The sequence below is a fragment of the Anolis carolinensis genome, chromosome 5, assembly GCF_035594765.1.
Source record: "Anolis carolinensis isolate JA03-04 chromosome 5, rAnoCar3.1.pri, whole genome shotgun sequence".
Classification (NCBI taxonomy): Eukaryota; Metazoa; Chordata; class Lepidosauria; order Squamata; family Dactyloidae; genus Anolis; species Anolis carolinensis.
Genome location: NC_085845.1, coordinates 93,565,672 through 93,580,482, shown reverse-complemented (window position 1 = coordinate 93,580,482; position 14,811 = coordinate 93,565,672). Strand labels below are relative to the sequence as shown.

Sequence of the window (14,811 nt, the reverse complement as noted above, 5' to 3'; positions counted from 1 at the left end):
AATTCTCTTTCCCTTCCCTAAATCAAACAGCTGTATCACATGGTTCTATTTTGAATCAATTCTTTTGGGGGTTGTTACTTTCTGCATTCTTCATTTTCATATTCATATTCTTATTCATTGGTCATAGAAATGGGAGTTGACATTATCTGTGCATCTCAACCCTGGTTGGAACATGGTCAAATGTTTTCAAATTCCCAGGAAAATGCCCAAATGTTCCCAATACATGTGGAACTATTATGTTTGGGTTCACATTTCCTTCCAAACTGCTACTTTACTCACAACAGAGAAGCAATGTGAAATTTTCTAAGATATTTCTCTAAATTTCACCTGAATTCTCCATCCTTCCCTGTTCCATAATGGGTTGACTTTGTTTTTTATTCTTCCCTGGGAATTTGTATGTATTTTTTCATATGAAAAGGTACACACTTGTTTCAATTGCCAAACAAAACTTATCACTTGAGAGCATTTCCTAATGTCCATTTGGACCTTCCTTCTTTGTCATTTGACTCTGTTGCTAATGGCCCTACCCTCTGAAGCAGTGAAAGCATGCTGAGTTCATTTTCAGCATGACAGGACACTAGATATTTTATTTGTCTGAAATATACTACAACCCTACAAATGCTCAGTTTTTAAAGGCAATGTGGTATTCTGGCCATAGGTTTTGGGAAGTGTAAAATCAAGACTTCATCATCAATTTCAAGCTCAATCACGCTGCCATCCCTAATGCAGAAATAATATTTTAGATTGAGAAGGATGCTGACATATGATGTGCTCTCAGCAGACTTTATGCAAACAAATGTAATACAAAATAGAATAGTCCATAGATACTACAAGAGGGCTTTCTGCTCAAGTTCAGACAAACATTTAGTGATCATTAGAATGAGAACAATCTTTCTTCATCTGAACAAAAGTTCTTCTAATTCAGCATTCTCATTCTCATGTCCTCACTAGAAGACTCAAGGAAGCTCACAGTTATGACATCAAAGTAAATACCATCTGCTTCCAAATAACTAGTGTTCAACAGTAGAAAATCTGAAGCACTAGAGAATTATAGTTAAACTAATCTTCTTCGCTAAATGTCATTGTATCCTATTTAGGATATCTAGGTGCAGATAATTTGCAAGATTCCTCTTCAATTCCTCTAAATAAACATTTCTAAAATATAGAATTGCAGGTGTATTTTTGCTGGTGGTGGTACTGAAATTAGGGTTCATTTTAATATTGATGGTCTCTTACAATGGAAGAAATGCAGTATTTACTTTTAAAATGGTAATAAGCTAGTTATGGATGAAACAATCTATTTGAAATAGTTGTGCTTTGGTTTGGAATTGCTGTTCATTCTGTGTAGTTTCATTCATTTTGTCTCATTTTTGCATTTGTTCCCGCTAATGAAAATGGGGCGCCTATACGAACAGGATTATCTGGTTTACAAAAAAAATGAAAATTTTTGGACCATTGGCCTTTTTCTTTTTTGGCTGGTATTGTCTAGTGTTGTGCTTTTGTATGGAATTGTTGTTCGTTTTGTGTAGTTTCATTCGTGTTGTCTTACTTTCATATTTGGTTCACACTAACGAAAATGGGTTGCCTATACGACGCAAATTTTGTCTGGCTAACAAAAAACAGGAAAATTTTCATGCCATTGGCAGCAATGGGAGGGCTTCTGAGGCTCACCCCCCTTCTCGGTTTTTGGGCTGGAGGGGCGAAAATCGTCACACACGGAAGGCATTTGGATCCCTTTTAGCCCACCAACTTTTAAAACATTTGGGTCTTCCCCAGAGTAATATTGTTATTAATAATAATATTATTATTAACACCCAGTGGCACACATCGGATGCAATGGGGAGACACTCCTTTCCCAGACTCAGCTTAGGGTGCCAGAATAACTGTTGTTCTTAATACTAATATAAATATTATTATTAAGACCCATTGGTACACATCGAATATAATGGAGAGGCACTTCTCTCCCAGACTCAGCTTAGGGTACCAGAGTAACTATCGTTATTTATATCAATATCATTATTAATTGGTACACATCAGCTGTAATGGGAAAGCAGCCTTCTCAGTACCTGCTTATTGTTACAGGGCCAAAACAAAAGGAAAACAAAAGCAATCACTATGACTGTGCAGCTTTCTTTTTTGTGTCACCTCTCGTTTCCTACAAAAATGTCATCATTCGTTTTCTGTAGACAAACAGTCTAAACGAAATGATAGCATGAAGGAAACGAAGGAAATTTTTTGCGTACATCTCTAATTTCCAGTCTTTGTCAGATTCACAGGTGTTCATTCATAAATCTGCTTCATCCTCTTTCTACATATGTCTGCATTCATTTCTTTCGTAAAAATATACGTTTAAGTAAGTAATTTTGTAAGTAAGTACATTATTTTCAAAGTGAGGACTTCACTGAAAATTTTGGAATGTGAATTCTAAAGAAGAACAGCATTTCAATTTCTATGGTAATCCAAAAAGTGTAGATCAGGTTAGATTGCATTGCCATGAATTATTTAAGTATCCCTACTACAACTCCACAACCTTGACCAATACATTTGGTAGGTCATGCTGAATTTTATGACTGTTATCATCTGGTATAATTTGTTGCATTAAAGTCAGTCATCAATATATCAATAGCTTAATTCAGGCATGCAGTTCGCACTCCCACTAAAACATATTACTTCCCAAATTTATGGGGCAATATATCCTTCATCTTTCTAGGGAGATCAAAAATTCCTTAGCTGGATAGTAGAGGCAGAACAGGCAAATTATTGTTGAGCAACAAACATTTCATTTGGCATGTAGCAAATGATACAGATCTGTTTCTAGAGGAAGGACATTTTTTGAGTGTTATCAAGTGGTTACACCAATAGTTACTTACAGGACTTTGTTGAGTTTATTCAGTTTGACATCAAATTACATTAACACCCATTGCAGGCTTGCACAATGCTGCTGTGCTTTAATGAGCACCTCATTCCTCTGCCTTCCCTATGGCATGTAGTTATGCAATATCCCATGCCCAACCCTTTTATAGCGTGGTCACACCCATTTTTGGTAATTATGGTCATTGGTTTTTGTTGAACACTGTCTGATAGAGCCTCAATGCTGCTGTTTTTCTCTTATGTTTAATTGTGTTTTATGTGGATTGTTGTATTTTTATGATGTTCTTATTTTATTTTAGTGATGGTTTTGTTTTAATGGATTGTTTGCTTTTAGGTCTGTTGGACTTTCTATCCCATATTTAAGCTGGCCCAAGTGCCTTCAGGGAGATGGTGGTGGGGTACAAGAATAAAGTTATTATTTATTATTTATTTATTTGCCTCATTTTTACCCCACCTTTCATGACCCTGGAGGGGATTCAAGGTGGCTTACAAATCCAGCAAAAATTCAATGCTGCACAGGTAAACAATAAAACACATCTCATCAAAATGTAAACAATCTACACATATCAATCAATTAACAGATTAAAATCAAATAAAATGCCGAGTCATAATCTCATGTCCAAATTGTTAAGTTATAAGTTATTATTCCCCAGTAAGGAGGGAGAACAAGAAATAGCCAGCCACTTGCGAATGAGTGATCTAGAGCAGCAGTTCTCAAAGTGTGCTCCGGGGAGCCCTTGAGGCTCTGTGAGAGGTACTCAGGGGCTCTGTGAGTGCCTCACCTCACCTGGATTTTTTGTTGTTGTTGTTGTTGTTGTTGTTGTTGTTGTTGTTATTATTATTATTATTATTATTATTATTATTATTATTATTATTATGGCTGCATGGCCATCTATTGGGGATGTTTGATTGTGTTTTTCCAGCATGGCAGAAGGGGTATAAACTGAATGGCCCCGGGAGTCTATCACTGAAATACTGTTAAGTTTATGTTGGTTAAAATTGTTCTTCATTTTAAATATTGTATTTTTTTATTTCTTGTTCTTTTTTTCACTGTGTGAATTAGTTCGCACAAACACTCTCCATCTATCTGCCACTGGCCCAGCCCATACCTGGTATATATATATATATATGTGTGTGTGTGTGTGTGTGTGTGTGTGTGTGTATATATATATATATATACACACACATACATACATACATATACATTATATATAATATAATATATAATGAAATATATAAACATTTATTGGGGTTTCACGAGAAACGTTTCCTTCAATAAGGGCTCCACGGCTTGAAAGGTTTGACAACCCCTAATCTAGAGGAATGGCTGGGCTCAGGTTTCTGCTGTGTCATCATTCAGAGAGTAGAATAAGGGCTCTTTCAACTACATCTCACATTCAGCTCTGTCTTGCATCTCAAGCCAACAACATTATTGCAAGAAGCTACACTAGGCCTGCACAATATGCAGCCTTCTGGGTATATGGGCCTCCAACTTCCAGAAGCTCTAGCCAGTTGTTCCAATGGCCAGGAATTCTGGGAGCTCAAGTCCAAAACACCTGGTGGGCTGTAGGTTGTGTAGACTTGCACCACACAATACTGATTTCCATGTGAAAAAATATATACATGCTCTCACCCCTCTACAGTACTTACTCAACTGAACTGTAAGTGCTTCATTTTATAGCACTTATAGCATGGGATAGGACTAGATAGCCCATGTGGTCTCTTCCAACTCTATTATTTTATGATTCTATGAATCTATACAGCAAATGATAATGTGATCAGAAGTAGTCATCAATGACTATTTGGTCATGTTAATTGATTGTAGCAACTTCACACAATTCAGCTCCACTGATTGTATTATTATAATGGGTAAGCTTTTCCCAACAACATAAGCCACATGAGCTCACTTAAAAGTGGAATTCTAGCAGAAGCTACTGCTGTGGCATTAATAAGGTTCCACCAAACCTCCATGCAATTGATGAGATTGACAAACCTAAAGCATGTCATTTCCAACTTGTTGCATTAGTCTACAAGGAAAAATGAACAGTTTTTAAAGAGGGAAAATAAAGGATTGCCTACTCCTTTATGTCTCTCCAAGACCTACACAAACAATTTCTGAGTTTAGATTCAAAAATAAGAATAAGAATAAGAATCTCCACCTGTAATCTATTCTTTGTAATAGAAATACCATATACAACCCACAAGTTAAGCTTTGTGTCTCCAGAGTATGAACTGAAGTGGTTTTGCTCACATCTCTACATTCTCTGGCAGCAAACACTACAAATTAGGTAAGGGCCTGGTGCTTAAATGATTTTTTGGGGGAAAGAATATTAAAAAATATCACCTTACAGAGGTTATGCTCAATTGGGGCCATATGTTCCTATCAAAAGGACATTATTTAAGCATTTTGTAGCCTTTACTCAAACTTTCATATTAAATGTAGCATGTGGTTGAGTCCATTGCCTCCACAAAGGGTAGGATCTCATCATTCCTACTTTTTGGGTGGTCTCTTGCTGAGGTCCTAATGCCACAGCCATATCCTGCAAACTTTATTATGCATCGAAGTTTGGTTTGGACCATGGTTAAAAACCATAATTCTCTAATGTCTACTTTATTCAGCACAAAATAGGTATATGATTTATTGTATAAACTTTTCTCCTATCCCAAATGCACATCCATTTTTAAAGATCTTTCATGTAGTTTTTTTTTTTGGCTAATCCTTTTTCTACAGGCATGTACCATCATTCCAATACACTAAAGTGACAAATAGTCACGTGTACCTGTATTTTAGGAAGTGGTGAACATATTGCCCATCAGCTACAGCCCTGGGTTTTTGTTTTTTGTTTTTTTTCGTGTCAGGAGCAACTTGAGCCGCTTTTGGTGCCACGTTTTCATTTGGACATGTTTATCTCTCTTTTTCTAATAACACACTCTGATGCTTTCAAAAATGCCTCTTGAGAAAGAGAAAAAATGTACCCTTTGACTCCATGTGGAAAATATGAAGATGTCATTGCCACTGTCATGGAGGATGTCTAATGGACAATGTTACATGCAAACAGAAAGAAGTGTTATTTTCTAATAAAATAAAATAACAAAGCTTCATTCAACTAAGACAATGAAAATCAATAGCCCATATGACACATGCACACAACGAACCTTAAGCATTTGGGATTCTTGGGGTGGGGAGTTCATTCCTCAAAAAATTCTATTGATGTAGAGAATGTCTGTGGAGAAGAGACCTGTTGAGCAAATTACATAAATATAGTAAAAATAGTTTAAAAACTTTTTCTATACTTTCCCACATGCAAATGTGCTGTTGAAATGTTAGAAATGACTTAGGTCTGTATTAGACTGTTCATTTATGCTGCATTATTCTATTTGAAATCTGCTTCAGCCATTCTCATGAGGTTATTGACAGTTTCTTTTGCACCCCTACCCCATTTGAGTTTCAATATCTCAATTTACAAGTTTTTCCGGCACACTAGTGATATCATTACTGGCTTCTGTGGCCCACCCTTCACTTCACAATTGGTTTGTATATGTATTTTAAAAGGTAGCCATAATAGCAAAACAATACTATAGCATCATTACCACTAACCATTGCTCACTAATTCTATTCCTTTCTCCTATAGAGCAGTTAGAGACTGTCAGCTGCATTTTGGCTTCTGTATAAGGGTATACTGTTTAGCCTTTAAAAAAATAAAATGTAGCCATAATGATGTCATAACTGTCATATGGACTTGTGGATATGAAAGTCAATAACTGTAGTGGGGGATCATGAAGTATTGTCCAAAAATGCATGTCATGTGGATGTCAATAACTCAGCTCTCTAGTAGAATAGAAATGATGACAGATAGCAAGATCCTTCACCTCTCTAAAGACACCTAGAAACTAACAAAGCATAATAGTAATATTGGATTGGTTAGCAATGACACAATCAAAACATGTGAGGACACATATACTTCTTGAAAATGGAAGATCTCTAAGGGCCTCATCATAAAAGCCAGGCAAAGTATCCTGCTTTGCCTGGCAACCAGGAGAAAAGAGAGAAAAGCAGGGTGAATCTGTAGTCTGCCACACAGCTCCCTCTCAATGCTGTTTTCCCCATCACATAGGGAAAGTGTTGCCCTCTTGATGAGGACCCAATCCAGCCTCATATGTTGGGGTGAAAGCATCCAGAAAGGCTTTCAAGCCAGTTGGGGACAGGGCCTCCACCGGAACTCACACAGTCATGCGATGTTCGACATGGGGCTCCAATCTACAGATGGAGTGATGCTGAATTCACCCCATCTGATGAGGTTTGTAATACACAATATGTTGGACGGACTGAGGATTCAGTACTATGTGATGAAGACTGATGACAAATCTACCTTTTCTACAATTGTAATTTAAGATTAATTTTCTCATGATCTTTCATAATTTAATGGGTGCAGAAACAACAAAAAACCTCTTCCACACAGGGAAATTTCCTTCCACCCATTTTCCTTGAATTTGCAAGTTTGCATTATTTGTATCCTTGCATACCATTGTATGTTAATTTCAATATTCGCCAAAATGTTTATATGTCCATTCTTGTCTGATTCTCCCTTTCACCCCTATATTTTTTCCTTTCCTTCAGTACGGCTATCCTGGCATTCCTCTTGACATCATACATTTTATGACAAATGTGCAGCAACAAATGTTACTTTCTTTCTAGTGCTAGTGTGGCATCAATCTTAATTTAGAATGGCCACCTTGATAACTTTATACGGTTTATAGTAGGCTCTTGGTATCCACCGAGCTTTGGTTCTAGGCTATCAAAATCAATGGATGCTTAGGTCCTTTTGTACATAATGACATAATAAAATGGTAACCCTGATATAAAAAGTAAAAATCTAGTTTTAAAAATATTTTCAAGCAGTGGGTAGTGAAATCTGTGGGTGCTGAATCCATGAATGTAGTGGGCTAACTGTAATGATAGGAGTGGGAGTTTAGAATTGCCCAAAGGAAGAAAACCAGCTTATTCTGCTTACTTATTTTTAATGCTTCCCTTAAGCCCTATAACAGTCAAAAGAGTGATCAAAGTGATGAGACACAGCCATAAAAAGCTTGTAACCTGTGTGGTCAGTCCTATTTTTAAGTTATGTGTATATGCCATACTTTAAAATTATGTGTATATGCCATTGCATTATATAATAATAATAATAATAATAATAATAATAATAATAATAATAATAATAATAATTATTATTATTATTATTATTTAAAAAAATCTTTATAATATCAACAGGTGCTATAGGCCAGCAACCTTATGAAAATGTATGCACTCGTATAAATACCTTTATATGACACTACCTCTGATATGGATTTTCCAGCATACACAACAATGTTTTTGAGATCATGGCTCCTATAGCTGTAATTTAAGATGTTATGAATTAAGAGGTCACAGACAATATTCCATATGAATGTTGCAAAAATTCCAATTAAGAACCAACTGAATGCATGCTGAACTATAAAGGAAATCTGCAAAAGCAATTCAACCTTCATATCAAGTAAACACGAAGCCCTGGAGTTATGTTATGCATTTGTCATACAATATAAAGTAAAGCACATTGGAAAGTAATCTGATTTTGTGGCCACTTTGAGTTGAAAAGCAGACATGTGGTCAGTACTTCTTAGTGAATGTTACAGTGAATATATAGAGCATCTGTCAAGGAAAATGCAAGTTGAATGTGCCTTGTGGACTTTGTGGCACAATGTCATAGTAATGTGATACAAATCCAGTCACACCTAAATCATTACACTTCATATTTGGCCTCAAGCAACACCGATCAAATGGACTTCATGTAAAAGAGCCAAAGGATTCATTTCAGGTTTTGAAGCTCTGTATCTCTTTTATTTCCGCATTAATGGAAAGAGTTGGGGCAAGAGATAATGGACTACTGTTTCATGTTTTTTTGATAAAGGTCTCTCCAACTTTTGACTTCATCTGTAACATTAACACTTTCAGAGTTTATATTCTTCCCAGGGACTAGTGGTCTCCACTTAGACCAAAATTCAAAAAGTTGCCAACATTATCTGGAAATCTCATTTATCTACAGTGCCTGAAAAGAGGGATGGAATCCGGAAGAAGAATTGAGAATTGGGACCATATTCTATAAATCACCTTTCGCACAGGTTGACATCATCAAGTATTTTGCCTGCTGTAATCTCACTCTCCATAGTATAACAGAGAGAAGAGTAATCTCCTATTGGCCCTAAATCATTGGTCCTAATCCCCCCAGAATTATACTGGAAGGAAATAAAACAACATTCTTTGAATGAAGAGGAAAGACTGAATTTAAATTTTTATATAAACAAACATACAGAATAAGATGATTCAGAGTTCAGATGAGGGCTCTTCCTGTGATTTCTACCTTATGGCAAATTTTGACAAACATGGTCACATACAGCAGATACTATATTCTTTTTGAAAGAAAAACCCATGCACAAATATATGGGCTAGCTAGCTGCTGGTACAAACCTGATGCTGCTTTCATTCAATAGGACTTTTCAAATGATATTTTCTATTTTTTCTATACACATAATTGTACAGAAGATATTAGCTTCTAGTGTGGAGTCAAAAATTGCTGAATTCAGAACTGAGAATATTTTATCCAACCCACTGAAACCAGGGTAATGTCAACAGGTATAAGTTATTAGCAGGTTTGGAGTGGTTGGGTCTATTAAGTCAAAGATGATAAATACTTCCAGATTTTTAAAACCTTTTTTAAAACATAGCTTTGTGCCATATCACTGCTGGCCATGTAAATTACCCTTCTTGGTGATTTCTGGCCACACCATCTATTTCTTTCCTGAAAACCCACAATTCCTACCAATTCTGATGTTAGTAATGACAGCTTTCAGTTGAGAATTTTGAAATATCACATGGGATTCCATGAAACTTTGTTAACTTTTTCCTCTATTTATAAATAAGAACAATCAAATTTCAGATGTTAAAACTATAATTCTTAACACACTTACAAAGGAGTAGGATGCATCGGATGCTGTGGAACTTAATTCTTTATAAAACATGTACACAATCACACAGAAAAGAAACCTGCCACCCCTGTTTAACATTTATTTGAGAGTGCTTCAGAAAATCTAAATGCATTGCTTCCAAAAGATATAATGTGCCTTGTAATAAAGAACTCATTCTGTTTAAAATAAAAGCTGGGAGTGGGTACCCCTGTTGGAGTAAAACAAGACATTACATTTGTCCACAGAAAAAGCAACAATCCATGCTATACAGGGGGTAATAATACAGGTTGAGCATCCCTTATTCAAAATTACTAAATCTGAAATACTCCAAATTTCAAAAATTCTGCTCATAGGCATTTCGGATATGACTGGCTGAGATAGTGACACCTTTTCTTTCTGATGTGTCCATGAACACAAATGTTGTTTCATCTACCAAATTATTTTTAAAATATTGAGTATAAAGTATATTCTGGCTATGTTCATAAAGCATATATGAAAAATAAATGAATTTCATGTTCAGACATGGGTCCCATTTCCAAGCTACCTCTTTATGTATGTATTAGCTTGGGGACCCGGCAGTGCCCAGGTTATTAGAAGAAGGCATTGCTTGTTTTGGGATGTTAGGTAATATCACTGAAGTTTGGTCCAGATCCACCATTGGCTGGGTTCAATGCTGTCTGGATAAGGGTAAACTACAACTCCCAGATTCCCAGGGCAATCACCCCCAAACTCTGTCAATATTCACAGTTGGCTATGTTGGGTCTGTGTGCCAAGTTTAGTTCAGCTCTTTCATCGGCTAGTTTCAGGGCTCTCTGGATAAGGGTGAACTACAACTCCCAGATCCAAGGTCAATCCCTCCCAAAGCAGGCCTGTATGCACAGTTGCCCATGCTGGGTCTGTGTGCCAGGTTTGGTACAGATGTGACGTCAGCTGGGTTCAGTGCTTTCTGGATGCAGGTGAACTATAACTCCCAAAATCAAGGCCCATTCCCACTAACCCCTACAGTATATTCAGTTGGTTATGGGACTACTCTGTGCCAAGTTTGGTCCCAGTCCATTGTCAGCGGGGGTCACAGTATCAGTGAAGGTACTGCAAGCCCCATTATCCATGGCAAGTTTGGTTCAGATCCATCATTAGTTGGGTTAACAGTGCTCTTTGGGTGTAGGTCAAGTACAACTTGTAAATCATGGTGAATTCTCCGCAAACCTCTTGTTCAGTTGCTGATCAATTCCTTTGTTAGCGGTGTGCCATAGGAAGGGGCAGGAAAGGGTTAAGGTAGAGGCAGCAGGCGGGGTCATACAAATTAAGGAATCCTGGGATGTCCATTCTGGAGGAAAAACAGAACATCTAGGATGAAATTGTTCCTGCATGAAAGTCTTCACTTGGGTAGGGGGCAGAATGGTATTTGTGGAGGACACTGGCAGGGTTTGGGCTACATGTTCATGTCACTCACTATAACCTGCATGCGGGGACATGAGAGAAGCCTCCCATAAGGATGGTAAAAACATCAAAAACATCCGGGCGTCCCCTGGGCAACGTCCTTGCAGATGGCCAATTCTCTCACTCCAGAAGCAACTTTGGTTGCTCCTGACATGAAAAAAAACCCTGCATACACACATACACATTTTTCATTTTTATTATGTGTATAGATATGCAAATATGGTTATTTCAAAATCTGAAAAAACAATGACCCTGAAATCTAAAATATTTCTGGTCACAAGCATTTAGAATAAGGAATACTCAACTTGTAGTAAATTACTGATCCATTTCCCATATATTATTTATTTGTCTCAAGAACTAATCCATCTCTTGCCCCCCACCTAGAACCAGATATTCCCAATTTGTGAGAATGTGACAGAGGCTAATTTTCAAGGGACCACCCCAGTTGTCAAAAATGGCTAAGTATTGCTCTGTACTTGCCTGTTTCAGAACCTTTTTTACCACCAATTTATTTTCTCTCACCTTACTCCACACCAGTTATGACATAGCAGCATATCTGAGGACATCATCACATAGAATTGCTTTAGTTTACAACTCCTTCAGCACTAACAGAAATTGCCTCAAAACAGACAGTGGTGCAAATTGTGGGGCAGCTAGGCAAATCCATCACCCTGCACCCAGCATCACCCACATCACCGGCTTGCCCGTCACATGCCAGAAAGCATACCTTTCTAGCGTGCTCCCAAGCTGTCCCAATGATTTCCTATCTGAATATGGATAAATTTCCCATTTTCAGATTTCTCCCTCATAGAACAATTTGTTGATGTAGCCTACACTAAGTCCCATTGGCAGTAGATGTGTATCATATGATGAGATCCGGCGAGCTCTGTGCCGGCTGCATGGGCAGAGTGTCCCACGATGGGAGAATTTCCCCATGTGATGTGGCCCTTAGTTAGGAACTGACCTCTAATACACAATTACACCCCCCACCCCGCAGACACATATATGTAATCCCCGGAGAAGGTGAAAAATATGCCATAAATGACATAAAAAGATTTTTTTTCACCTCCAAAGGTGACCAGAAAAAGCCAGGTATGCCCGGTTCAATGAGGTGGGTGATGTACCACACAAGAGGCTGAGACCAAGGCACAGGTGATTTTTATAATCTGTGATATCATAAGACCAAGCCTCTTGCAAAATTTCCTTAAAATCTTTTGAGCTCTCCTAATCTCAGTTAAACAGGGAACACAGCCCTGAGTTCAATCCTGGCTGTACCTACAGCACTTCCTGTAGGTAGGCTGTAAAATTCACTCAGTATAAATCTAGTTTAATCCTGCATTAGAAATAATAAGGGGATGCTGCCACAAAGTCCTGTGATAGCACATGGCACCTGTGAAGGCTAGAAAGTGTCCTGGAGCTCTGTGGCTATCTGAGAATAGCAACAAGAGCTTATATCAGTGGTTCTCAACTTGTGGGACCCCAGATGTTTTGGCCTTCAACTCCCAGAAATCCTAACAGCTGGTAAACTGGCTGAGATTTCTGAGCGTTGTAGGCCAAAACACCTCGGGACCCACAGGTTGAGAACCATTGGCTTAAATGGTAAGGTGAAGGTGCAGGGAGGCCAATGTGGTCTCGGCCTGACTAAACTTTATGACCCACCACAGCCTCAGGTTTGGGACAGTGAGTGGTGTGGAATTCAGCTAAGTCCTGTACCGTTTTCAGTGTCCAGATTCCGGTGGCCCCCCTGATCCATTCTGGCGGGCAGGGGGGGGGGGAACGGACATTTTTTGATCTGGCAGCTGAAAAGATCCAGGAAGATCCAGCCCATTCCTTGAAATGGGATAACTTTCCAGGCTACCCTTTCCATCATTTTTCTCCTCATATCCTTCAAATAGACCTGGGTTTAACTTCACACAAGGCTAAAATTGGCGACATGTGCCGATTTAACCCATGTCACTCACGGAGCCCTCTGGCTCTCATCAAATGAGGCCAGCATGGCTCCATACTACATTTGGAAATGTAGTAAGCAAACAGATAAAACATTACAATTATTCTAATAGAGGATGTGAGGCTGATTGAATGGGTAAGGGCTAATACTATGGTAACAGAGAACAAAACCTTTTTTTTTTTTTTGCAACATAAGAGACTAGTACATTTTTAATTGATTTTTTTACCAACATCAACAAAAGCTCTACTATACCAGTGCCTGTTATTATGCTTACAAGCCAATGCCTGGAAATCTTTCCTTTATAAACCTATTTTGCAGGTGTTTATAGCTTGGTTGTTACTGTCTGCTGTGGATTGTTGTCTCCCATAAATTTCAGTTGGACACTGAAATAATACCTTATGTCCAAGTGCTTTGAAGTTGTCATAAAAATGTGGAAAAAACAGGTTGGCAACATTTTATTTAAATAATGAAATGCACACATTACACTGAGAAAACACATAAGTACTTTTTAAAAAGTCCCTGTATATTATTTTCCTTCCAGATGCCTCAAAGGCACTGACTTCATAACTCTATATATACTCCCTAACACTGTAAGAATAGAAACTTCTAAACAACAGAAAAACTTACAGGAAAGATAGAGGAAAAAACAAGACATTTTCCACAAGTGAATCCCAGAAAAAACAATTTAAAATACTCCAAATAAACCAACCCATAAAAAACACAAAAGTCTTCTTTTTGAGTAAGTACTGTATCTATTAATATAGATGTCTTGGTAGGTTTAGTATCCAAAATTAAGAATGTGACCCATAGGTAAGTTGAGGGTCATTTCATGAAGAGGGGGAAACACTATGCCACTTTGATCCCCAGCCAGGCATTCAAAATGGTTTGTACTGGCATCACAATAGATATAAGAGAATTCGGTGCCTCTTTTAGGTCTCCCGATATGGACTAAGCTCTTGTTCATTGCCACTCTACCAAGAAAAAGAAATGGTTCCTTTTTGTTATAAGAGTTAGCGTACAGTGCTCACATTAACCTGTGGATAAGTCGACTCAGGTTTTGGAGATTGATATTTTAGTCTTATACATGAATATATGGTATATTTCACTCCTGTTGAATCCCTTGCAGAATTCAAAGATGAGTTTGTTGTTCATGTGAAGGAAAGATGGGCTGTGCATAAGGGAATGTCTGGGGTGAGAGAAACAGAAAAGAGGATCATTTTGCTGATTCTCTCACTACTATTTTGCAAATTGGTCACAAACCTGTGTTGAGGATTGCTGCTGAAAACAAGTGCATCGTGCTCAATATATATTTTCAATTCAATAGTTTGTTTGCAATTCAAAAGTAAGTCCGTTTTTAAAAGAAGATTACATTTTATCATTGTCCTGCTTCAAACAGGGGATTTCATGGGGCTGGGGATATTGAGATTTACTTCTTCACTGGTGGTGCTGGTTATTGACCCCCCCCCCCACACACACACATACACACACACACACACACACACACACACACAGTAGAGTTTCACTTATCCAACATAAACGGGCCGGCAGAATGT

General features: G+C 37.8%; 1 protein-coding gene across 1 annotated transcript in view; it reads right to left on the bottom strand.

Moving 5' to 3' along the window:
- sema3d (semaphorin 3D) overlaps positions 1 to 6,090 on the bottom strand; it is a 374,840-nt gene extending 368,750 nt beyond the window's left edge. Inside the window, exon 1 of the mRNA XM_062981839.1 lies at positions 6,028 to 6,090. The gene's annotated coding sequence lies outside the window, so the exon portion shown is untranslated. The remainder of the gene's footprint in view (positions 1 to 6,027) is intronic.
- Between the last annotated feature and the right edge of the window lie 8,721 nt (positions 6,091 to 14,811).